Raw genomic sequence first — 26,157 nt, forward strand, 5'->3', positions numbered from 1 at the left:
CTGCTCAGCTGACAGGATTGGCTTTCTTTTCATTATCCCCACCCCAAGTTTATTTCTTTAATTCTGCTTTGGGTAGGTCTGTTTATCTTCCTAGAAGAGAGTCAGTTTCACCCAGGACAGCACAGGGGGTGTAGTAAATCCTACTCCTTCACCAAGTTTCCTTCTCTCCATTGTCTTGAGAAAGACAGAGCCAACCGAAAGTAAACTCATTCTTAGAGTTTGTGACATTATTTCCCCTTCCCTATTGCTTGAATAATCTAACAAAGGTGATCAGACAGCCCTTTGTCCTTTCTTTTAAGTACTGCATCTACTGCGAATGATTTGCAGGATTTGCCCATTATAAGGTTCCAGTCACACATGTAAATCAGGCAGCATACTAGCAGCAAGGGGTGGGCAGTTTTATTTGTGTGAGCAGCTCCCTGCAGGTATTCTGTCCCATCTGCATGAAACTGCAGATCAGATGGTGGAGAAAGAGAAAAGGAGGAAATAGCATTGTAAAGATGGTCAGGATTATGTGGGTCATACTTCCTGCATGTGTGGATTTGGCCCAAACGTTCCATGAAAGCGATTCTGCGCCTTGTCTTACATTGAAAATTGTCAACGCAATTTAGTTGGCCTTGATAGAATAGTGTTTGCAAAAGAATACTCCTTTTTTCCAGATTAATAAATCTGGGGTAAAAGTGTGTGATCTCTGTGTGTCTCCCTCTCTATGCACGCACATGTACATTCCTGGAAGGTGAAGTCCGTTGACTGCCCTTGGTTCATTCTGAGCTCTCAAATACTGTGTCTCCTGGACAAACAGTCCCGTTGGATGATATGACATTTCCAGAGAATGTTAAAATCCCAAAGGAAACTGACTTCCCCCAAGTTAACACATTAGGCTAATGTTTGGAGCCTGGCGCCAGCCCATTACAGCCAGGAAATTCAGTTTACTTTTTTTTTTAACCACTGCTTTGCTGCTGGTGGAAGCCTAGGGTTAGTTGTGTAGGACCTCAACATCTCATAGGAACCTGGGAAGGTGCCTTTTCTGAATTAGACCTATTGGTCCATGTAGTGCAATAATGATCCTTGATCTTTCTCTATAAGGCAGCTTCCTGTGTCCCATTAGGAAGGTCTCAGGTTCCATTCGTGGCATCTCCAGTATAAAACAAAAAAAGATGAAGTATTGGGTGATAGCAAAGACCTTGATTGATTTCCTGGAGAGCCAATGAACATCAGAATAGGCCAGCCTTCTACATCCCGGTGCCTTTATACATTAGATCAGCTGATAGGAATAGATGGAGAATTTTTACACTTTCCTAATATTGAGGATTAGGTATCATTTACCAATGAGTGCCGAACGGCAGTATTTTCCATTTCAAAACCTGTCTGTGTCTATTTATGGTCTCTCTGCTTTAAGTCTTTCAGCACCCCCAAAATAGCCAGAAGTAATATTTGGACCTTTACAGAAAACCAAACCCACAACTATCATTTACAAATGTTTATTGGATGCTTGTAAAGCAAAAGTTCAACAGCTTAGGGGGAAATGGAATGAGGAGTTAGAGTAGACCATACAGCCTAAATAATGGAAAGTTACTTTAGTATCTTTGTGGAATGTTTATTTCAATCTATAATTGAGATTGATTCAGCATAAATTTATTTTTTGGATATACTGAATTCCATGTCTACAAGAAGGAACTTACTCAGATGCTGCAGGTGTAAGCCTGGGAATGCCTCGTTGAGGCATATGATTTGGGCTTGTCCAGTAATATTTCTTTTTGGTCTGAAGTTGTCCATATAAGTCTTGTCTTGATGAAATCCTTGGAGTTTGTGTAGGTTCATGTACTTTTAAATTACACTCCTGTAGTATGGGGATTATTGTTACGAAGAGACTTATACTTCAAGCCCAGAAGAACAAATACAGGCCATGTATTCTGCAATGGCCTGAAGACCTTAATGTCCTTGGTATGTTTGAATGTATTTTCTATAAATGCCAAAGTTGTTTGGACACCTATTTGTACATTTGGACGACATCTTTAGCGATCTGTATGTGTAAATTAAGAAGGATGTTTATTGTATTGTTAATGTGATCTGATGGGGTTTCCCCCTCCCCTTCCTAATTAGGATTAGGGTTAGCTGTATGTTTGGGGCTGACGAATGAAAGCATTTCCAGTTCTGACCTCCTCAATGGAACAGTTAGGACTGTTGCAGGTTTCTCTGGGGTCAGGTGGGCCAAAGAACCCAAACATGTTGTAGTTTTGCTCCTTGAGAAGATCCCAAACAGAGTACCTCTGAGTTCTACACACTAGTGGGAGGCAGAAAACGACTCCTTTCCCTTTTTTCTTCTTCAAAAAAGATCGCTAGAGGGATACGTGCGGTAAGGCAGAAAATATTTACAGGTTTTATAGCTGCAGCACAAACAGGAAAAGCCCTTTTTGTAAAAAGAAAAAAAAAGAAAGAAAAAGTGTGTGTTGTAGATATTCAAAACAGGGATTGCCATGGAAACGCCACAATATTTGCTTAAATTGACACAAAGGAGGTTGCTGGTTGCAGAGGTTAGCCTTCTTCGGGCAGCGTTTTCTTTGGCCTGACACCTATTGCAAATTAATCTTGACAACCCGGGTTGCATGTGTCTTTTTTCTTCCTCCTCCACTACCTCCTCCTCCTCTTTCCTCTTCTTTTCTCCTCCCGGAAGAAAAAAGAAAATCACAAAATCACATGTTGGTGTTCGGGAAACACTTGTGTTTTCTCTTGAACGTTTCCACCTCTCCCTGTTTTAGGGTTGAATTTGGCTTTTGACGTTGCTTTCCAACTGCAATAATAATTAATTGTTAATAATATTCTCTCCCCACCCTCCAAAAATAATAATCACCGAGCGGGGTCATTGGGTTTGAGAGCTTATGAATATGAGGAGAGGGTGGGAATTAGGGAGAAATTCATTGGAAGCAGTGAGTTTCCACCAGGGTTTGAGTGCAATGAGGGTGTCCCCAGCAGCACCAGGAAAAGCTATTATTTTTCTCCCTGCTGTTAGATGCTCACCTGAAAAAGTCCAGTCCATGAACCTGCAGCCTCCTGGGCATTGGTTGACTACAACTCCCATCATTTCAAAGCACTGGACATGCTGGCTGAGGCTGATGGGATCTAGAGTCCAACAAGAGTTATTTGTGGCTGTTGATGAAATGTTACTGATGATTTTATGTTACCTACCACCCTGATATATATGAGAATATTTGGCAATAGAGAATTACTTGCAAACTAATAATCAGAAAACCAAACAGCACGTGCTTCCCTTACCATATTTAAATTTTAAAGGGGGGAAATAAATCCCCAAAGACATTAAAAATGGTTAACACATGAATTTGAGCAAGCTCAAAGACCTTTGTATATATTTGGTTACCTGAAAAGTTGATTACAACGTTGAAACTGTCCCATGGGAGCAGCAGAACTACTTAGAACTACTGCCCACTGAAATTAATTGGACTTAGTCATGTCCATTGGTGTCAGTGGATTTACTCTGAGTAGGGCTGGCATTGGATACAACCCTATAACCACGGAATTCTGCACTTTCAGAAATAAATAATAAATATAGTACATGGGAAGTGTCCTGCTGCACATCTCTCTTACATGTTACATTTGCACCAAAAGCCACCATTTGCACCAAAACACAGCTCTAATCTACCTATCTGTCTATCAGAGTATCAAAAGGCCAGGTGAAGGTATGGGTGGTCAGCATATTAGAAAAGCTTGGCATTTGACAGGTTTTTTTTAGCTGTGTATACAAGTAAAATACGGGACGCGGGTGGCACTGTGGGTTAAACCACAGAGCCTAGGACTTTCTGATCAGAAGGTCAGCGGTTCGAATCCCCACGATGGGGTGAGCTCCCGTTGTTTGGTCCCAGCTCCTGCCAACCTAGCAGTTCGAAAGCACGTCAAAATGCAAGTAGATAAATAGGTACCGCTCCGGTGGGAAGGTAAACAGCATTTCTGTGCGCTGCTCTGGTTCGCCAGAAGCGGCTTAGTCATGCTGGCCACATGACCCGGAAGCTGTACGCCGGCTCCCTCGGCCAATAAAGCGAGATGAGCGCCGCAACCCCAGAGTCGGTCACGACTGGGCCAAATGGTATGGGGTCCCTTTACCTTTACCTATACAAGTAAAATAAAACCTGATAAATTAAGCAGCTCTCTGCCACATCAGAAAAGTTTATATATTGGAACTGTAATTTTTAAAAACACTTGTTAGCAGTTGTGTGGCGGTTGCTCTCAAAAAGGGGCTGTAAATTCATTACTACTTTAAAATAATTTCCCTCTCTTTCCTTAGGGCAAAGAGACACCACCAAGTATAGGGAACCTATCAGACTCTTATCTGTTTCCTGAAGCACCCTGGGAGGGGTTACTGATCCTGACACCCCTCCTCAACGTGTTGATTTGGAATGGATTTCAAGCCCAGGGAACACAGGATACAAGGTACTAATTCGTTTTTTTCTTACAGTCAGATCTTGTGGCTCAGGCTGCTTGCATGGGTGCTCTTAAGCCTCTGCTGAGGTATTTCTGCATCCACAGCTTGGGACGTTCATTTTTAAAAGGAGCTATTTCTACTTCAATATGTGCCAAAGGAACTAGTTTGGTTCGTGTGCAGTTCACAGTTCAATTCATGCTTGTCCAAGTAATCTTCAGCAACTTCTTCCAACATTCAGAAAGCTACAAGCTGCTGTGCTGAGATATATAACAGAAGACGACTAAAATGTCCAAAAATAACCTCAACCCATATACAGTGGATGTGAATTGTTTAATTATTTTCCCACCAAAACTGTGATCTTTACGCTTAAAGGCCCAAAGAGTCTGAGCGTAAAAAACACCGGTAAGAGAATGAACTTGCTGATGAACTAGAAATCGTTCAAAGCCCACCCCCCCAAAAAAAACCCACTCCTGACTTAATTTGTGTTCTATCTACCCAGCAATTATAGAAACTACTTTCAGTGTAGTTGAGGAGATTTTTGAACTAACTCGATGAACTTTATTAATTCAAACTAGTTCATCCTTAGCACTGCCTGCTTTCTTTCTTCCGTTAGAGCCCCATGTCTAAACAAAACTTGCTCAAGGGGAGTTCTGATGTTGCCCAAGGCTGATACATCTTGCAATGCTCAAAATGTTCTACACTGTGTACATTGCTGTTTAATTCCCTCTTGGAAGCTGTGGAATTCCCTCCCCACAGAGGTGCATCTGGCGCCTTCACAGTGTAGCTCTTTGCCCCCTGGCCTTTTGCGGCTGAGATGTATTTCTAAGACCCACCCTATTCTTCTGATGCAAATTGTTTAAGCTCATTTTAATATTGCATTGCTATGTCATCGTAACACACACTGGAATGTTACAATGAAGGGCAGGTAAGAAATCCTACAAATAAGTTGATAGTGCCCTGCCACCCGTCTTGAAAAGTGAAATGCTTGCGTTGCTCCGGATGACGGACAAAGCCTGTGACTGCATCTGCGCTAACCAGGGCCAGCTCATGACAATCTGCTGTCTGAGGCAAAGGACAAGATGGTGCCCCTTCCCATCCCAGTACAGAAGGTGTCTGGATTGGCAACTGAATTTCTTTTGTCTTTGTGGTGGGACGGGCCTTCCCTGGCACCTGAGGTCAGCAGGCTGGCTTAGCACGGCAGAGTGCAGACCACATGGCACACACTGCCCTATCTTCTCAACAATGAGTAAACAAACCAACCCCTGTGTTTCAAAATATGAGTCAGCAATATCAAAAGCAACACGATGGCCAGAAACAAAAACAATGTGAAAAACTTTATGGAATAATTCAAAGCATCAAAACTAACAAACTGAAGTCTCTGAAAGTCTCTGAAAGTCCTTAAATGAATCACGGTGCCAGACTTTATCCGGTGGAGAACAAGCTGTGAAGCTTTGTATAATCAGCAAATGTCCAATTCTGATGTCCAACTCTGCTGAACAGTGTTTCCGGATAACAACTACTGTTTTGTTGAATTCTTCATCAGCCAGTTAGTTCAACACTTGTAAGTAGAAAGATATGTAATTTCTTCATTAACTGAAAATAAAATATTCACACGATGACCTGCACTGTTCAGCACTGTTCAGCAGAGTTCAGAGTTGGACATCAGAATTGGATATCTGCTGATTATACAAAGCTTCACAGCTTGCTGTCCGCCGGGTAAAGTCTGGCACCATGATTCATTTAAGGACTTTCAGAGACTTCAGTTTGTTAGTTTTGATGTTTTGAATTATTCCATAAAGTTTTTCACATTGTTATTGTTTCTGGCCATTGCGTTGCTTTTGATATTGCTATCTTCTCAACAACCTGTCGCTGCTTTTTGTCATTCCCACCCAGCTGACACACACTGCCCAATGATAGGGCCAGCCCTGGTGCTAACCAAGGGCTCTGGACTTGTTGAACATGTTGCTGCTGAAATCAGCATCCTCGCAACTAGCTTCCCCACCCAGCATGCAGGAGAATTTGCACATGTCCTGACATCACAGCATTCTCATCTCCTCACCACCACCACCACCACCACATGAATTGTTTTTCCTGGCACAGGAAAAAATATATGAGGTCATCACACCAGGATCTGGTTTAAGTTATATTAAACATCATGGAGAAGGAGGTAGGACTGGGGCAGGGCGGGAGGCAGGTGTCTGCTTGGGGGGGGGGGCGCTTTTAGACAAGCTATTGATTTTTTGACTGCTGATTTTATGAGCTACGTTCATATAATTTGTTTTGTTAATTCTTCTTTGGGAGTCTTGGGAGGGAGCTATTTTATTCTGTTACACTAGATCCTCTCTTGTTACCATTCTCTTTTTATTCAGAAAGATAGCCTATAACTGTTCCAAGATAAATTAACAAATGGGCTGTAGACATTTTCAGTGGATGCCACACAATTAGCGTTATATCTACTTCGCCTGTTAGTTTTTTAAGCCGATTAACTCTCATGGATCTGGGGACTGTAGTTTTGCAGGAGTGCAGAAGAATCTTCTGCTTGTTTCCTTGCAGAACTACAGTACCACACCTTTTCGAAGGATATGTAGGAGCCAACACAATGGAGCTGGTTCTTGACATGGATGAATCCTCCAGCTAAGAGTTTGTTTTAAAAATGCTTACCATGGAGTAGTAAAACTTTCAGTTGCACCTTTGGCGGGGCATTTCAACAACCTTCCTCTCCGAATCTTGCAAAGAGTTCAGGAACAAGTGGGCGTGATCCACGGTTTCTGTTTTAAACCACAGATCTTCCACGATTTGTTTGGAACAAAGGGAGTGTCTTACTTGGAACAGAGCTATAGGACAGGGTCATGCGACTTTCTCTGACACATAAGATCAGATTATGTTTTACAAGTTTGAACCCCCTGATTTCCTGTTTTATCATTTTAGGTTGCATTTTTCTTTTAATGATATTGTTTGCTTTTCCATTTAAAATATTGAGCAGTTTATGAACTCTTTCAAATCAATTAAACAAAATAATAACTATGACTGTCAAAAAGAAAAGGTCTTCTTTAACCACTTCAGCTCCTATAAGTCCCAGCCAGCACAGCTGACTAGACCAGGTGTCGCCAATTTATTTGGGTTCATGGACACATTTGAAAATCCAAGAAACTATCATGGGTGCCACATGGGGCAGTGGACAAGGAGTAGCAGCAAACTAGCAACTGCATATATGTGTTAGACGACGTTGTAGAACGTACCGTTGCTCATCCTACAGCGATTGAGATGTTGGAGGGAAAGGGCCCCAAAGTGAGAGAGACTGTGCTGGGGCCCATTGTTTTGATGGAATTTGTTTGGAGAGCACAGCGGGTTCCCTCAAGCTCATAAAGCGAATTTGTAGCTGAGGTGCGGTGGCAGGTTACACTACGGCATCATGATAGTTGAGTGTGCAAACTGGAAACAAGGAAAACTTGAGTTCACATTTCACCAGTCCTCACACTCACTCTGTAGTCTTTGCAGTTGAGGGAACTGCATCTTTGTGGTGATGATCCTGGTCTACTGAAGGGACAGAGGAAGCTGCCTTATGCCCAGTCAGACCATTGGCCTGTCCACCACAGCAACATCTACCAACAGATTCTCCAGGGAGCTCTGGCAGGGAGTCTTCATCCCAGTATTACCTGGAGATGCCAGGGATTGAACCTGGGACCCTCCATATGCAAAACAAGTACTCTGCCCCTGAGCTATATCCCCCTTTTCCTTTTCCCTAAATACTTCACTGGAGTATTATAAGGATTACTGGTCTGACATATGCACTGCGCTTTGAACACTCAACATGTACTGTGTGAAGCCAAATAGTTGTATCCAAATAAATTGTAGTCAATTGAAATGGAAGGACGTGATTAACGCTGGGTCCATTCAATTCTGTGGCTCTGCTTTGAACAGGGCTTAGTTGGATGCAAATCAGTGTTGTTGATGTTAAGGGCTGTTTCTGCTCTGCCCGCTCAGTTGCCTCGAATCTTTCGTGAACAGTTTTGAGCAGGAGCTTTATGACGGACACTTCTCACTTTGAACCTATCCCTGGCCTTCCCAGAAAGGACCAGCGCCTTTAACCTAGGCAGGCTCCCTCTCTCTTTTGGTGTGGCTCCGACAGGGGAGGACGAGGAGAAAGCGAAAGGCCTCTCTGGGCAGGAAGCCGGGTTGCCGCCTCCATCTGCTCCAGCGTTTGGCCAATCCATATTGTCAACATATTGCCTGCCATATGGATCAGCTCAGCTCTCCAGGAACGCTTGGGAGACCTGACCTCTAGTGTGACAAGATGTGAGCATGAAGGACAGGAGTAAAAACAGCCCTTGGGTCTCAGAGTGTGAAACTGCGTTCCAGACACTTCCTTGCTCTTCGTGGCATCCTCTATCCTCTCTCTTTGAGCAGGCTCCTTCTCTCTCTCTCTCTCTCTCTCCCTCCCCTGTTTTTTCACATCCTTCGTCTGTATTGGATCATTGACCTTCAATCCTAACCAGACCGGACAGTTCTAAACTCCCTCCCCTAGGCTTTCAATCAGATATTTGGTTGACGGCTGCACAGAGCTGAGCAGAGGGGAGGGGAGGGACATCAAGGGAAGGGGAGAGAAGGCAACATGTTCCTTAAGGCCCTGAGATTATTCAGTCCTTGTCACAGGAACATAGAAAGCTGCCTTATTCTAATCCATTGGTTCTTCTAGCTTCATATTGCCTGCACTGGCTGACACTTGCTTTTGATCAGTGGTGTCCAAACTTTTTTCTCTGGACTGCACTTTCAGAATAAAATTTTGCTTATTCCACACCCATGTTTTTAATGGATAAGGAATGTATTGGAAAAGAAAATGAAACAACTCTTAGCAGTGCTTGATTTAGAACGTAGAACACAACTACTTTAGAATATGATCATAGGACATCCAGAAAGTATAAAACCATACATACATACCGTACATACATACCTTAAGTATGTATACAAACTCAATGACACGTGTGATCTTCCTTTTGCCGGGTAATCTAATTTATATTAGGTCTAATATGAGACAAAAAACCCTCTCATCTCCTCATCAACACAAAGAAGCCTTTCTCTTTTCTGATCTTTCATATTTATCAGAGTTGAAGATTCCTGTTCACAGCCATATGTCATGCAGAACTGTAGAAGAATAGCCAGTGCTCTTGCTCTCATTTTGAAAAGATATCTATCCATATTCTGCAATAGATAGATAGATAGATAGATACTATACCACACTGAAATGTTTATATGTTTCTTTGATTGTCCTTGAATCTTCCCGTCACACTTGCCATCCTCTTCTGCCACGCCAGTGTGGCACACCACATCCTTTCGAGGACTACTGGTTTAAATGGAAGTCATTGCCAGACCTAGCCGGAAATGCCAGGGATTGAACCCGGGACCTTTTGCAAGCAAATCAGCTGCTCTGATTGCTGAGCTGTAGCCCTCCAACTGCCCTTGTGCTCTGTCATCTCCAGATCCAAATGCTGGCTTCGTTGGCTGAGACTGATGAATCCAGCAGTATCTGAAAGGTCTACCCCTGCAAAAGGGTTTCTATTACTGTCTCAGTATATGTGCCCATCCGGGTCTACATTTGGCTCTGAAAGTGTTCCCGTTTGACCCATGAGAAATGCAGACATTGTTTTAGAGTAAAATTAAAGCTCTGTTCTTGTTTTTCCCCTGCCCTAGATTTTGTGCCATGTAAATTGCACAGGTGTGTTCCAGGAACCTTATCTATAGATCCTCTCCTTCCCACAGACATTAATAACTGGTATTTGATTGTGTATTGAATAGTTGCCTGAGTTATTGCAAAATGAAAAGGCGAGGATGAGCCTTAAATTGCCGTGATGTAAGAGGCCTGATTTCGTGCTAATAATAATGAGTTTCCTGACTGAAAGCAGAGTTACTCAGAAAGGGAACTGACCTTGACTACTGCAGTCTGCTTTGAGCGTTGGGTCATCAAATGGAAATGCAGACTGGCTGATTTCCACAGTGAGGGTCTAGATCAGCGGTTCTCAACCTGTGGATCCCCAGATGTTGTTGGACTACAACTCCCATCATCCCTGAGCTCTGGCCTTGCTAGCTAGGGGTGATGGGAGTTGTAGTTCAACAACATCTGGGGACCCACAGGTTGAGAAAGTCTGGTCTAGTTCATCATGTAGGGCATTGACATTGGGGAGAACAGTGGGTAGCCAATGTTGTTGGGCTACAACTCCCAGCAGCATGGGCAATGGTCAGGGATGATGATGATGTTGATGATGATGATGATGATGCAAGTTTTAGTCTCCATCTGTGATTCCTTTATTTCAGGGGGTGGGGTTGATGACCCTCAGGGTCCCTTCCAACCCTGCAATTCTCTGATGTTCTGATTCATTGGAGGTTTTTAAGCAGAGGTTGGGTGGTCATCTATCCGGGATGCTTTTGCTGTGATTCCTGCTTTGCATGGGGTAAGACTAGATGGCCCGGGGGGGGGGGGTGGGTCCCTCCCAGACTTACAATTATATGATTCTCAGAATACCTAGATAACCTAGTTCTCCATCCTGGTTTAAAAGAGCATGCATCCTGTTCCTACATATTCCTTGAGTTTATAATGTAAATAGCAGCAGCTCTACAGGATTTGAGGCATGGTGCATTCCCAGCCCTACCTGGAGATGCCATCGGAGATTGAATTGGGTCCTTCTGCTTACAAGGAAGATGCTGTACCACTGAGCTACACTGTTCCTGGAATAGAGCATGGGATCCATCTATTTCCAGTTGGTGTCACTTTTGCGTGTTAATGGAATCTTCACACGACACTTACTTGGAGTGTGAGGTTCACTGCCACTGTTACCTGCTGTAAACACCGAAAAGCCACGGTCAGTCATTGTAGGCAATATTGGGCTAGAGAGACTCAATGGTCTGGCTCGGTATAAGCAGCTTTCTATGGTTTCCATGAATGTCCTAGATTGTGGGCAATTGAGGCCCTTTCCCCAGCTCCTAAAATGTCCCAGTTCTGTCCATAAGAAATCAAAAAATTTATCTTTAATAAATGCAAATGGAAGCCTCTGAATACCAGTGGATCATATGCCTGTGGGTTTCTCAAATGTATCTGGTTGGCCACTGTGAGAACAGGATGCTGGACTGGAAGAAGCCTTGGCCTGATCCAGCTTCTTCTGATGATTTTATGATTAACAGTGAATGAGGGTTGTTGTCATCATGCCCTGCCCTTGGACTTCCTGGAACAATCTGAATGGGAAACGGGGCAGGACTAGATATGCCTCTGGTCTGATCCAACAGCTGGGCTCTTTCTATGTTGCCCATAATACCATTGCATACCATTTCATTGCAGTTCCACTTTAAACTGCAGATTAAAAACCTATATTTAAATAGCATTTTAATACAGTGGTACCCCGGGTTACTCTTGCCAACCTAGCAGTTCGAAAGCATGTCAAAGTGCAAGTAGATAAATCGGTACCGCTGTGGCGGGAAGGTAAACGGCGTTTCCGTGCACTGCTCTGGTTCGCCAGAAGCGGCTTAGTCATGCTGGCCACATGACCCGGAAGCTGTATGCCGGCTCCCTCGGCCAATAAAGCGAGATGAGCGCCGCAATCCCAGAGTCGGCCACGACTGGACCTGATGGTCAGGGGTTACCTGAAGGTCAGGTTACCTTTACCTTACCTCGGGTTAAGTACTTAATTCATTCTGGAGGTCTGTTCTTAACCTGAAACTGTTCTTAACCTGAAGCACCACTTTAGCTAATGGGGCCTCCTGCTGCCGCTGCACCTCCAGAGCCCGATTTCTGTTCTTATCCTGAAGCAAAGTTCTTAAACTGAAGCACTATTTCTGGGTTAGCGGAGTGTGTAACCTGAAGCGTATGTAACCTGAAGCGTCTGTAACCCAAGGTACCGCTGTACATTTGTTAATGTTTTATCTCTTGGAACCGGATGCAAAATGTTCGTTTTCCCTCAAACTACAGATTTAGATGAGTACTGTATCTTTTGAAGTTTTCAAGAACTGTGCTTTCAGAGAAGTGTGAAATCTGTTTTGGATAGCTAAGTTCCAATCTGCGCATTAGCCTTAGAAGTGCAGATCAGGTCATTCCATACGGGAACTTGCAAAGTAAATGCAGACTTTTCAATTGTGCCTAACTAGAACAAATTACAATTTCTAGGGGGGCAGTTGTGCTAGGCTGCCACAGTCTTTACCCATTCAGAATGTTGTTTGCAAATGACCTGAACCATGGGAGCTGCCCTCTTGATGAACACCTAAAAACAGAATCAGACCATTGGTTTGTCTTTCCTGGGACTATCCCATCACTTCCCAACAAGAAAAACAATGTTTGTTTTGCTAATTGAACACAAGTATTTTTTGGACCCAAATTCAAAAAAGCAAAGTGAACATTCATTTAGCATTCCTAAATATGTAAACCACCTTTACATATTTGAACAATCCCTCATTTGGACCAATGTAAGTGTGCAAGACACATTTCTCAGAAACAGGATGCTATTAAAAATGCAATTCTGAGGAATGTGTTGATGAAAGCAGAAAGCAAAAATAAAACCCATCTTTGGTGTCTCTCTCTGTGTGTTCATTCTCTTTCTCTGCTGCATTCCTGCATGAGTTAATTTAAGGCGGGGTACGCATCTTAAAGATCTGTCCCCAAACCTTACTTTTTAGCAGATCAGTCTGTTAGCTGCTTTGAAAGAGTAGTTTACTCCATTTACGCCCCAGGCTGCTTTTCTTAAGCAAGTTTAACGTTTTAATTTCGTTGTTTAGATTTTTCAGTGGCGGTTCATTTCCTTTTATAAAAAGAAGAAGTTGAACCTGGGGGGGGGGGGGAGGCCTGAACCCTTGTAAAAACTTGGTTAAATCAGCCCAGCTGTCCTGAAGATAGCGACAGGCTGATTCCCCACCCCTCCCATCAGCTTTGAGGATCTGATTCAGAGAAGGATTTCCTTTATGGCTGTTTTCTGAACTTGTTCTTCATCTCCGTCATGTTCCCAAGAAATACAGAGTAATGACAAGCAGGATTTTCTTTTTTCTTTTAATGTGGAATCTGCAGAGTCTCCTTTGCAGATGTCTAGAAATATAGTATTGTTCAGGCTGCTGGAAGCTCTCTGTGGTTCCTGGAAGGGGGCACTCCCAGCCCTACCTAGAAATGTCAGAGATTGACCTTGAAACCTTTTGCATGCAAAGCTAGGACCTTCCCCTGAACCTGACTTATCTAAGGCACTGGTTTTCAAACTGGGATCTTTGGGGATCCTCAAAAACCTCTCAGGGGCTTTGACACATTCTGGTCCGATGCCAGGAGCTGCGGCGAGGCTGGGAGCAAGGCATAGCTTGATGGACCACAGATGGCTCCAAGGGAACAACTTTCTCCAGCAACTATTGGAAACAGACTGAAGCCTTTTCTGCCTTTGCCTTCAGACTATCTCCTCCAGGCTTCACCACCACCTCTCTGAGAATTTGAGCCTTAAAGGGCCAATCCCCTTCGCTGAAAATGGGCTCTCCGCCTTCTTCCTTAGCATCCTTCCTGATGCATTCCTGGCACCACTGGACTGGTGGTGTGCAATGGGAGGCATCCTCAGGCACCAGGCTCATTTTCCTGCTAACATGGATTCGATTGAGAATACGTGGAGATTTCTGGGCACCAGTTTGGCAATGACATCTCCATCGAGCCAGCTGACTCGCACACAGTCCTCCATCATCACATCAAGGAAAATAAGTGCAGGGCTGAGAATGGAGATATTTGACAGTGCTACAGCCTTTCCGGGATGCGGGTGCCACTGTGGGTCAGCGGGTGCCACTGACTTGCCGATCAGAAGGTTGGCGGTTCGAATCCCCGCAACGGGGTGAGCTCCCGTTGCTCGGTCCCTGCTTCTGCCAACCTAGCAGTTCGAAAGCACATCAAAGAGCAAGTAGATAAATAGGTACTGCTCCGGCGGGAAGGTAAAAGGCGTTTCCATGTGCTGCTCTGGTTTTCCAGAAGTGGCTTAGTCATGCTGGCCACATGACCCGGAAGCTGTGTGCCAGCTCCCTCAGCCAATAAAGCGAGATGAGCACCGCAACCCCAGAATCGGTCACGACTGGACCTAATGGTCAGGGGTCCTTTTACCTTTACCTTACAGCCTTTCCACAAGCCATCCAAATGGCACTCACAAACAACAGTTTAAAAACCTCCGCCCTAGCCCATAGTTAACACCATTTCCACTGTGTATGTTTCTCCTTCTTGCATACTGGGACAAGTGAATTGTTGAAAGAGCAAGCTACAGTCAAGCAACGTAGCTGAGATCATAGAATCTTAGAATTGTAGCGTTGGAAGGGACCCCTAAGGGTCATCTAGACCAACCCTATGGGGGAACAGGCATTCTGTTGTGGTGACTGAAACCAAGGTGCCATTTGGTGCCTAGCTCACATATCGTGAGTTTCTAACCCTACATTCCCTGGTGGTCTATGGGTGGGGGTCTTCTGGGCGCTCCTGTCTTACTGCATCAGGTGCTGTGATATTATCTCCAGCACCTGGGAAAAGGCCATATAGGCTGGCACCATGTTCAACTAAGTAGGGCATTGGGGTTCGAGGAGAGAGTATGACAATGGTAGTGGCCACAGAACGCCTCTTCAAATTAATCAGTGTGTTGTCCTCCGGAAATGCTAATGGTGAAAAGCAATTAAAGTGCCCCTCTTTCCCCGCCCCCTTTCCTAAGTAATCTGTGTTAAGAGCTGGTAATGAAGGTTTAGTGCCCATATAACTCAGTATTTGAGCTCCACCAGTGTGAATCAAAACAAATCTGAAACCGGGACTCTGAGGACAGGGCTGGTGTGGGAGAGAGAAATGCTTATCCCCAGAAGTGACTGCACTCTCTGCAAGCCAGAGGTTGTGGTGCCCCAAGCATGAGACATGTCAGAGAAGCTTCTGCTGCTCTAGGCAACCCGGGAACAGTGCGCATCATGCGCTAATGGGGAAGCGACTTCTCCCCTCTGAGTGATTGCATGTGTGAACGCAGCACACGTGGCTGGCTTACCATCTTCCTCCTGCCTTATTTTCCATCGGCACGTTTTTTCGGTGTGGCTCCACATTTTAAAGTTCTCAAAAAGCTGCTGTTTCCAAACAGAGCCTAAGTGAGCCAATCCAGCAAGGAGGAGGAATGGGGAAATGCCGAGTGGATGCAAAACAAAGCCCTGCAAACGGTCCTGGGCCCACACAGCTGCCTCGCCCGTAGGCAAGGATCCCAGATTCTCAAGGATTTCCCACGGCTGTTGTGCACGCTGTAGCCTGTTGGTGGCCTGGCACTTTGTAACAGGGAGAAAAGGATTTCCTGAGATGGCTTCATTTCCCAATTTCTTAGATTGTGTATGGGGAACCTGTGGTCCTCCAGATGTCCAGCTGTGGTCAACCTCAACCAGCATGAGCATAATGATGGGAGTTATAGTTCTTCTGGAGTTATAGTTCTTCTGGCCTGGGTTGTCCGTCCCTGACCCATCTCCTGCTCTCTCACTTGATATCCCTTATGCTGGAGCTGCTTCTCATAACACCTGTGGGATACTAGTTCTCTCTGGCTTCCTTCTGTACCCACCTTTTCTGTGGGTTCCCCTACCCACATTGTATCTGGGGCCACTCAGCATGATACATTCGAAGTACTGTTGTACCACTTCCCAAAGAATCCTGGGAAGTGTAGCTTAAGGGTGCTGGGAGTTCCCAGAAAAGAAGGATTGATTGTTTCGACCACTCTGGGAATTACCGTATTTTTTGCTCTATAAGACTCACTTTTTCCCTCCTAAAAATTAAGGGGAAATGTGTGTGCGTCTTATGGAGCGAATGCAGGCTGCGCAGCTGTCCCAGAAGCCAGAACAGCAAGAGGGATTGCTGCTTTCACTGCGTAGCGATCCCTCTTGCTGTTCTGGCTTCTGAGATTCAGAATATTTTTTTTTCTTGTTTTCCTCCTCCAAAAAGTAGGTGCGTCTTGTCGTCTGGTGCGTCTTATAGAGCGAAAAATACGGTATATCCTTGATTTGTAAGGGGGGGGCTTTATGCTGTGGTGAGGGAAAGATGCTCTGAAAATGCTTGGGGCACTGAGAAACAAGGATCCAGGATTGTATGTTGCAGGTTCAGGAGTTAGGATCATAAAATTATAGAGTTAGAAGGGATTCTGGGGGTCATCTAGTCCAATCCCTGCAATGCAAGAATCTCAACTAAAGGAACCCTGAGTGATGGCTATCCAACCTCTGCTTAAAAACCTCCAAGGAAGGAGTGTACACCCCCTTTTGTGGGAGCCTGTTCCATTGTTGAGCAGCTCTTACTGTCAGAAAGTTCTTCCTGGTGTTTAGTCAGAATTGTCTTTCTTGAAGCCATGGGGTTGGGTTCTACTTTCCCGAGCAAGCAGGAAAAAATAAACTTGTTCCATCTTTCATGTGACATTCCTTTAGAAATTTGAAAATGTCTATTGTATCTCCTCAGTCTCCTCTTTTCCCTACTAAATATACCCAGCTCCTTCAACCGTTCCTCATAAGGCTTGGTTTCCAGACCCTTGATCATCTTGGCTGCCATCCTCTGCACACTTTCTAGCTTGTAAGTATCCTCCTTAAATTGTGGCACCCAGAACTGGATACAGTATTCCAGGTGTGGTTTGGCCAGGTATGGTCTAAACCTTGACTTTATATTCCGAAAAGTACTGTAGAAAAATGTGGAGATGCGGGGAGCACTCTTGTGAGTGATAAGGAAGCACCAAGCAGGTCCACTAACATCAAGCAGGCGCCTTCTGTTTTATATACCCGACCCGGATATATATAATGTTGATGTATATTTAATCCGCTTTTAGTTTATTGCTGATTTTAATTATTTTGGGAACAGTTGCTTTTAACCGTTCATTGTTGTACTGTATCCCCCCCACCTTTTTGTGGTGAACCGCCTTGAAGTTTCATTACAACCAAGCAGTGTATAGATATTAAGAAATAAATAAGTAATGGGAGCGCAGCGGCAGGCAGAGAGGGGCATACCTTGCCTGTCTTCAGACATGCATTAAGTCTGATGCAAACCCTTAAACACCCTGCTTTTGTTTGCAGCTCTACTTGTGCATTATTGGAGCTGTGGACGGAAAGGTGCCTGCAGAGGACTGTTGTTCCTAGTGAAGATGATAGCCTAGAAGAGGCGGTGCTCTGTGTCCCAGGAATGGAGGCGGGCGGGAGAAACAATAGTCCTGTCTCTTTAAGCAGGCCACATGCCGGCCCTCCTGCTAGCCTGCTTTATCTGAGGTCCCGCTGCATGTTATTCCAGGGCCGATCCGCTTTAGCTAATTAATAATCTGACAGGAGACACCCGAGGGATTAGCCGCCGAGACTAGTCAGGCCAAACCCCCAGCAAATGAGTCTCGTGCTCCCCAGAGGCTCTGGGGGTGACATTGGGGAAAGCTGGGAGGGGAGAGGGGGTCACAGCAGGGGTGGGGAAACTCTGAAGTGGATTTGCGGCACCTGAAAAGAGGGTGCATGGGTGGGGGGAGCTGTGTCTTATGAGAAGCATTGAGAGAAGGTTCTGCCAAACTAAAAGGTGCCTTCTTTGGTCTACATTTACACGCTGCTGCTCCTCACGCATGCATCCTGGCCGTTCTTTGAGGAATTGGTGGGTGCTGGGTGTGAAATCTCCCATTTTTGCTTTGCAACAAGCTTGTGAAGTAGGTTTAGGGCAGGGCAGGGGCAGGGGTAGAGAGAAAGGATTGCCTCAGGCAGCACCAGTGGCTGAACAGCGTTGTGAACACGCATCTCTTTGCCCCACTGTACTGCCTGCTTCTCCAATGTCCTTTGCTTGTGAGCTTCCTCTCGGGGTATCCGGCTGTCCACTGTCGGTAACTTAGTTCTGTGTAAGGTGGGTACACGTACACAGTCCTTTTGGGCCCTTGCCACAGCTGTGGGAAGGGAAGAGTGCACTCTTCAGGGAACATAGAAAGCTGCCTTCTGCTCCCTGATGTATGAAACTCCCTGCCAGTAACAACCTAGCCTATCAGGGATACAAGGTGGGGTGGTGGTGCTCCTGTCTGTCGCCTGCTTTGCTGGTTTTCTGCCAGCAGGGAGTTTTTAACGTAGGGAAACATTAAATTTGCCCATAACCCATGCACTCCGCTCCCTTCTGAAGGAGTGCAGCCCATCCTGCAACCTCATCCTACTTGCATGGGTGGCCCACAGATAAGGCAGCGTCTCCCTGTGGCGCTGGATGTTTCTTGACCTGGAACAGGCAACATCAGCCGTGCCTTTGCATCCTCTTACTTACAGGCACGCACGGCAAAGTGGTTTGGGCTGCCTCCTGCAATCCTGCCAATTGCCCGTACTGCCTTCTGACCAACATCATTAGCGCAGGGTATTTATATTTCATTAACGACATTAAGCCAAAACGGTATTAAAAGCTGGCGCTGGTGATAAATAGCATATTAATAAAGAGGGAAGCGGGCTGCAGTGTAAGCAAGTGCTTTCTCCGGAGCAGTTGAGGCAGTTGGCTGTTCTTAACCCCTTTGACTTGCCCCAGGAGAGATTGAAGAGCTGGCATGGTGGGGGCGCATGCATGGGTCGAAGGGGGGGGGAGAGGGGATTGGCAGAAAGAGGCAGACCACCAGCTCTTCCTCTGTGGATGGGTCTCTTGCTATTAGGGAAGGGGGGCAGGAGATTGTAAGACGGAGAGCTGTGTATTAGGTGCCAGGATGGGGAACAGGGAACGGGCCTTCCCATTCACTTTGGTGTACTGATCAAGGGAAGTCATTGACCTGCTCTATTCTGCCTTGGTCAGGCCACACCTGGAGTCCTGTGTCCAGTTCTTGGCACCTCAATTTAAGAAGGATATTGGCAAGGTAGCTGGAAGAGTGGTGCTTTCCTCCACTCTCTCTTCCAGTGCTATGTTCTTTTAAGGGCTCTTGCACTCATTTTCAGGTACTGAAAATGTGTTAGAGCAGAGTTAGGCATATGAAGCGTTGATAGTCATTTTCATAAGTTTTACAACAGATTTCCAGATGGGAGGGGAGCAGCAAGTAAGGTCAGGGATGAAGAAGACTCTCCACCTCCCCTATGCAGCATCTGAACATGTGTAGAGTGCCCCAGGCAGAATATGACTTCTAGAAAGCAGGAAAATAACGGCAGAAGTACTAACCACTTACACTTTTAAAATGATTATTCTCCTGGTTTGGCATCCTCTTCTCCTGTCAACTGGACTGGAAGACCGAATCCTGGCTGGGAGGGTTGCGTATGCGAGTGCCTCCTTGCAGCACCTCCTCTTCTGGGGCTTTCATGGCGCTTGCTCCCTGAAAGGAGGCCCCGCAAGAAGACAACTCCTTTTTTGAAAGGAATTTTAATCAAACTTGACTGAGGAGTGCTGAAAAACACGAGGAAGTAATTAGAAATCCAAATTTATGGCCCACTAAAATATTTCCCTGTCCCTTTCTCTTTGCGTAAAATGTCTGTGTTTACCCGCTGTCCCACTCCTCTCTCCCACGGGTCTGTCTCCCATTATGGGAGACATTAACGGTGCTTCCCGTTAAGCTGGTAATCGGGTCCTCTGGCCTTTCGCTCTCCACCTGGGAGGGTTTGGAATAGGCAGGCTCGGCTTTGAGGGAAGCCAGGGCAGGTGTCAAAACCCTCTTTTTAGAAACTCCTTATCTCTCGCAGGAGTTAATGTACAAACTGAAGGGCTGAAATTCCTCCGGAGGGCCCTCCCTTGTCAGAGATTTTCCTCTTGGGAACAATAGGTTTGGAGAAGCATTCTGAGCGGCTTGATTTCAGCTTATCCAAGGGGACTTCGTCATAGAAATGTAGAGTTGGAAGGGACCCCGAGGGTCATCTAGTCCAACCCCCTGCAATGCATGGATCTCAGCTAAAGCATCCATGGCATCCATCACCACATCTTGCAAACCTCTTTGAGATTGTCCTGAGCCACCAGTTTGCACATCCATGTCTGCCACATGTTCGCTCTTAACATCATTTGCCTGTTGGAATGAACCACCTAGAGGTTATTGCTACACACACACACACACACACACACACCTTGTCCACTAGAACCCCATTAGCCTCATATGCTAATGTCGCTTGTGAATTCCAAGAAGCCAAAAAAAAAATAAAATAATGGTGCAGTTTTGAAACCAGTGGTTAAATTAAGTTCAGCATTGAAAGGTTCAGTCCGCCATCTTGATTCAAAATGGCATCCCAGTGTATCCAACAAAGACAGAGACCTGCTCCCTGTTCTCAGGCACCAACTTGCAAAATTTGGTTACGTTACGGTATCTTAACACGTGTCCAAATGCATACATAGCAAACAGACAAACAACTTTGTGAAAAGACATTGTAGATATAATAATATATCCCCAACCACAGACCTTCAAAGTGGCTTATGGCTTTTAAAAAACTATTACAATACAATATTACAACGGCTAAGGGAGCTGGGCATGTTTAGCCTGGAGAAGAGGAGGTTAAGGGGTGATATGATAGCCATGTTCAAATATATAAAAGGATGTCACATAGAGGAGGGAGAAAGGTTGTTTTCTGCTGCTCCAGAGTAGCGGACACGGAGCAAAGGATCCAAACTACAAGACAGAAGATTTCACCTAAACATTAGGAAGAACTTCCTGACAGTAAGAGCTGTTCGACAGTGGAATTTGCTGCCAAGGAGTGTGGTGGAGTCTCCTTCTTTGGAGGTCTTTAAGCAGAGGCTTGACAACCATATGTCAGGAGTGCTCTGATGGTGTTTCCTGCTTGGCAGGGGGTTGGACTCGATGGCCCTTGTGGTCTCTTCCAACTCTATGATTCTATGATTATAATAGCACAGCACAAGCAAAATAAAGCCAAGTCCTCCCCTGACAGCAACCCTCCCCAAACTCAACAACCATAACATTGCAGTGGAGAGCCAGAGCAAAGACAAGTTTACTATTTTTCCTGTTCATTTATAAAGCGCTCCAAATTTTCTAAGCACCTTATATATTTTAAAAGATAAGACAGTTCCTTCTCACAGGCCCACAATCTAATGGGTACAATACAAAAGGAGAAAGGAATGAGGAGGGATGAGGAAAGCAATCTTTGGAGCAGTTTGGGATCGCTCAAGGCCAAAAGTCTGATGGAGTAAAATGCATGTAATGGCCTATTGGAAAGCCTGAAGTGCAAGGGCTAAATGAGCCTCTTGGTGGTAGAGGAGGGGCATTCCTCAACTTCCCTGTGGCACACAAAGGCCCTGCTTCATGTCCCTGCCAGCCATCTTTCGAAAGGTCCTTCCCCCACTCAAGCATGGAGATTTGCATTTGTGAATCAGCCCCCTGTCGACTGTGGCTGCATGAACAAAAATGAAAGCAAGATGGTGTGCCTAAATCCTCTTCTGTTTTCGCATGCACTCCCCTTATGTACACAGTTCCACTCTTTTTTAAAAACCAACGAAGAGGAAATGAAATGTCCAAAAGAGAGGTTTCCAGAATTTGCTTCTGCTTCGCTTACCAAAGGAGACATAATTACTTACACACACACACACACACACACACACACTCTCCTACAATCCTGCAGTTTCAGCAGGTGACGATGCTCAAGCCTCTCTTCTCAACCTTAAGGGCAAGAAAGTTTTCTCTTCCCCGTAAAGCAGGGGTAGGCAACCTAAGGCCCGGGGGCCGGATGCGGCCCAATTGCCTTCTAAATCCGGCCCACAGATGGTCACGGGAATCAGCGTGTTTTGACATGAGTAGAATGTGTCCTTTTATTTAAAATGCATCTCTGGGTTATTTGTGGGGCCTGCCTGGTATTTTTACATGAGTAGAATGTGTGCTTTTATTTAAAATGCATCTCTGGGTTATTTGTGGGACATAGGAATTTGTTCATTTTTTAAAAAAAATTCAAAATATAGTCCGGCCCACCACATGGTCTGAGGGACGGTGGACCGGCCCCCTGCTGAAAAAGTTTGCTGACCCCTGCCGTAAAGTGAATGCTGAGGCTCTTGAGCAGCTGGCTACATGATATGCCCAGTACCACATTTCATTCTCAAAAGGGATTGTAGTCTGGAGCACAGGATCCTTCCTAAATAAAGCACATATGGAAGAGATACCTAACGGACAGCAGAGCTGATTCCTGTTCCACAAGGAGTTTAAAGAGGACCCTGTGAGAGTCTGCTTATGGACCAAGTTGCTAGTGAGGGCATCACAAAGTGGCAAGATGATTGTCACGGCAGGCAGGCATGCGTTCTTTAGTTTTTCCCAAACTCCTGTTTGTTGGAAGGCGCAGAAACTTGTATTCTTAGGGTCTCACAGTTGTAGATTTCACAGAACCCCTTTAAAATCCTTACTGGAGTTGAAGTTCATGATTAATTTCAAAACTACAGCGGAACCTCGGGTTAAGAACTCGTTCTGGAGGTATGTTCTTAACCTGAAACTGTTCTTAACCTGAGACACCACTTTAGCTAATGGTGCCTCCCACCGCCGCACGATTTCTGTTCTCATCCTGAAACAAAGTTCTTAGCCTGAGGTATTATTTCTGGGTTAGTGGAGTCTGCAACCTGAAGCGTCTGTAACCTGAAGCGTCTGTAACCCGAGGTACCACTGTACTCCAGTTAAACAGGGGGGCGGGGGAACGTAATTGGATTTTACTGGTATTGTGTGCCAAAAACGTCAACTGAAATGAAAAATGTTGGGGTGACCTGGACCCCATCACGTTAATGGAAGAGGATGCAAAAAAGGAAAAAGGGCCTATAGTGTGCTATGGAAGGGGCCCGATGTAACTCAATCAATTGACAACCCCCCCCCCCCATGCCATTACAAATAGTGTCATACATTTGGACTAAGAACTCCTGTTAAAGTTCATATGAAGCAAATATAACCCCACCCCCCGTCGTCTTTTTGGATTATTAATACTACTTTATACATGCAGAATGTGCAGGGAAATGTTTGCAAAAACACAAACTGCTTCATTGCTCTTGAAGAGATATGACCACATTTATATATAAAAAAAAATGAAATTTAAGGGTGTTGGAGGGGTGCTAAGTTTCCCCCCGAACACTTTATGTGTTTGTTTGTTTTGAGAGGTTGTTGTAGACTCACGTAGCTTAGGCATTTCATAGTTTTATTTTCTCATTCAGTGGCAGGAGAGTTAGGATGGGCAAAGGGCACAGGATGGGCATAGAGAGGAAATGGGTCAGGGTGGCACAGAGAGTGGGGGTGCGTGATCCCTGCCCCACCCACTGCCATCTCAGTCTCCACCCACAATGGCATCCTACCCAACCCCACATACTGCCTTTGAGGAAATATGGACTCAACAGATAACCCCTCATAGCTTAGCAAGGTGGACCCCTTGAAGTTAACAGAACTTAAGTTAGTCGTGAACATTAACTACAGTCAGTCTACTCTGAGGAGGAGCAGCATTGGAGAGAACCCTTTTCCTTTTGGAAAGGTGTAGCAGGGTGGGGTGGAGAAAACCGGCACAATACAGATCTCACAAGACAGAGTGTCAAAGAGTATGTGGATTGTGTTCATGTTTTTTTTGGGGGGACACCCAAAAAAGGGTTTATAGTACAAGTATTTCTGACGGGGTCCTCAGCAACTTATTCAATGCCAAGTTAGCATCCTTCAGGAAGTTCACTGTTGCTCTTTGACACTCCTCCCTCCACCCTACCCTGTGTGTGTGTGTGTGTGTGTGTGTGTGTGTGTGTGTGTATCCTGAAGATAATTAAAGACTTGGAGTGGTTTGCACCTATAGGGTTTTCCCCTTTTATTGGATTCCTCTGCAATTAACTTCTGCATGTAGTTTCGGTGGAACTGGGAAGGATCTAGGAATGACTTTTCATTTTCATCACAGCACTCTTGATCCTTGGGCTGTGGATGTATGTTTGACCCTTTATTCCTTTTCTTTTTAGCAGTCCAGCAGATAAACCCCCATCTTATATTGTCTGTTCCCTTCCTTCCTTCTGTCCAGGAAAGGAAGTGTGGTTTATTCATTTTTTAAAAACAAAACAAAACAGAGAGAAATATTCTCTAAAATGCATGGTATCCCCATTTTGGATTAATTTATCCCTCCCTGCAATCGTGGTCTGAATTGCCTCCATGAGAACAGGTGCCGAAGTGGTAGTTTAAGAGCAGAGGATGTGTGGATTTTGTACTTATAAAATAAATAGTATTTTAACAAAATAAATAAGTAAGCCTATGTACTCTATAAATTCCAGGCCTATTCAGTGACGCAGATAAAAGGGCATTTGCATAGTTTGCATAATTTCGGCTGCTTCTCCTACTCATAAGGAAATGAAGGCTCAAAACACGGAAAACCTTATTCACTCCACCCCTGCCTGAGATTTATGTGGTACTGCCACATTCCTTCCTCATAAGGGCTAGAAACTTATCTTTTAATGGTAGCTGAGAGCCTTAGGATGTCGAATTGTGAGCCCAGAAAGGAGTTATTTGGTTTATATAGCACCATCACTATACAAAGCTCTTTACAGAGATACTAAAAAATCTAAATATGTCCACATTAGTGGTGTTTTTATTTTTATAGACTTGTTATAATTTCTACTACTGTATATCAAAAATCTGGAATGTATTGCTGACCCCCTTACTGTCTCTGCTTCAATATTTCATAACCTGTTTTCTTTGATGATTTTATTCTATGATTGGTTTTGCATTTTAATAAAAACTTTTTAAAATAGAGAGAGAGAGCACTCTGCCCAGGAATCTAACAATTTAAATTAACCCTAAAACTCTGGAGAGCCACTAGCATTCAGTGTAGACAACAATTAGCTGGATGAACCAAAGGCAGCTTCCCGTGTTCCTGTGTCTTGTCTTAGAATAATAGAATTGTAGAGTTGGAAGGGACCACAAGGGTCATCTAGTCCAACCCCTGCAGTGCAGGAAAATTTTTGCCCAATGTGGGGCTCGAACCCACAACCCTGAGATATGAGGACCATGTTCTACCGGACCTCAGTGGCAGAGCAGGTGCTTAGCATGCAGAAGTCTCCAGGTTCAACCCCTGGCTGCCTCTCCAGGTACAGCTGGGAAAACACTCCCTGCATGAAACCCCAGAGAGCTGCTGCCAGTCAGTGTGGGCAGTGCTGAGCTAGGTGGACAAGGGGTCTGGTGCAGGATAAGGCTCCCGACTGAAGTTGCCATTTGTAAACGCTCTCCTCCTCTGTCTTCCAGCCGAGCAGCTGAGCTCTGGTGACACACGCAAACAAGGCAACAACTGTTGGGTGTGTATTCTCTCTGGGGAGCAGTTTCCTTTCATGCCGTGTGGTAGCTAAGGCAGCTGTCCGATTCAATAAGGAGTGTCAGCGTAGAAGCACCTCCTTCCCCCCTCAGCTCAGATGGGTTTCCCTTCTGTCTCTTCTCTCCACCCCTCCCCAATGCATGCACTCTCGCTAGATGTTTGTTTTTTGGGGAGGGGAAGGGGGAGACAGGGATCCAAGGCAGGAAGAATAGCAGCCACAAGTCACAAGCAGAGTTAACCATTTAGAGGCGGCACGTCTCAGTCCCGCGTGTTTGCAAGGGTGCAACGCAGCTAAGGATTTTTGACGTCTTGAAAAAAATCGCAGGAGGCATCCCGCTTCATTTCCTTCTCTTGCCATCTTTTGCATGTAAGGCGCAGGAGAGGATTGATGTTGAACAGAGCAAACTTGTGACACACACACAAGAAAGCAACTATGGCCTTTGGGGTTTCTGCTGATTGAACTTTGAGTTGCACCCCATTCTATTCGTGCTCATAGTGCACTCATTGAAGTTGATGCATTTTAGCTTTGTAAACCGATCTGTATTTTCTTTCAATCA

General features: G+C 45.0%; 1 protein-coding gene across 5 annotated transcripts in view; it reads left to right on the forward strand.

Moving 5' to 3' along the window:
- Positions 1-26,157, forward strand: part of CASZ1 (castor zinc finger 1) — a 438,974-nt gene that overhangs the window by 189,818 nt on the left and 222,999 nt on the right. For all 5 annotated transcript variants that reach the window (XM_083453582.1, XM_083453581.1, XM_083453580.1 and 2 more), the window contains one exon: positions 4,298-4,443. The gene's annotated coding sequence lies outside the window, so the exon portion shown is untranslated. The remainder of the gene's footprint in view (positions 1-4,297; positions 4,444-26,157) is intronic.

The sequence above is a fragment of the Podarcis tiliguerta genome (assembly GCF_965153285.1).
Source record: "Podarcis tiliguerta genome assembly, chromosome: 8".
NCBI classification, from domain to species: domain Eukaryota; kingdom Metazoa; phylum Chordata; class Lepidosauria; order Squamata; family Lacertidae; genus Podarcis; species Podarcis tiliguerta.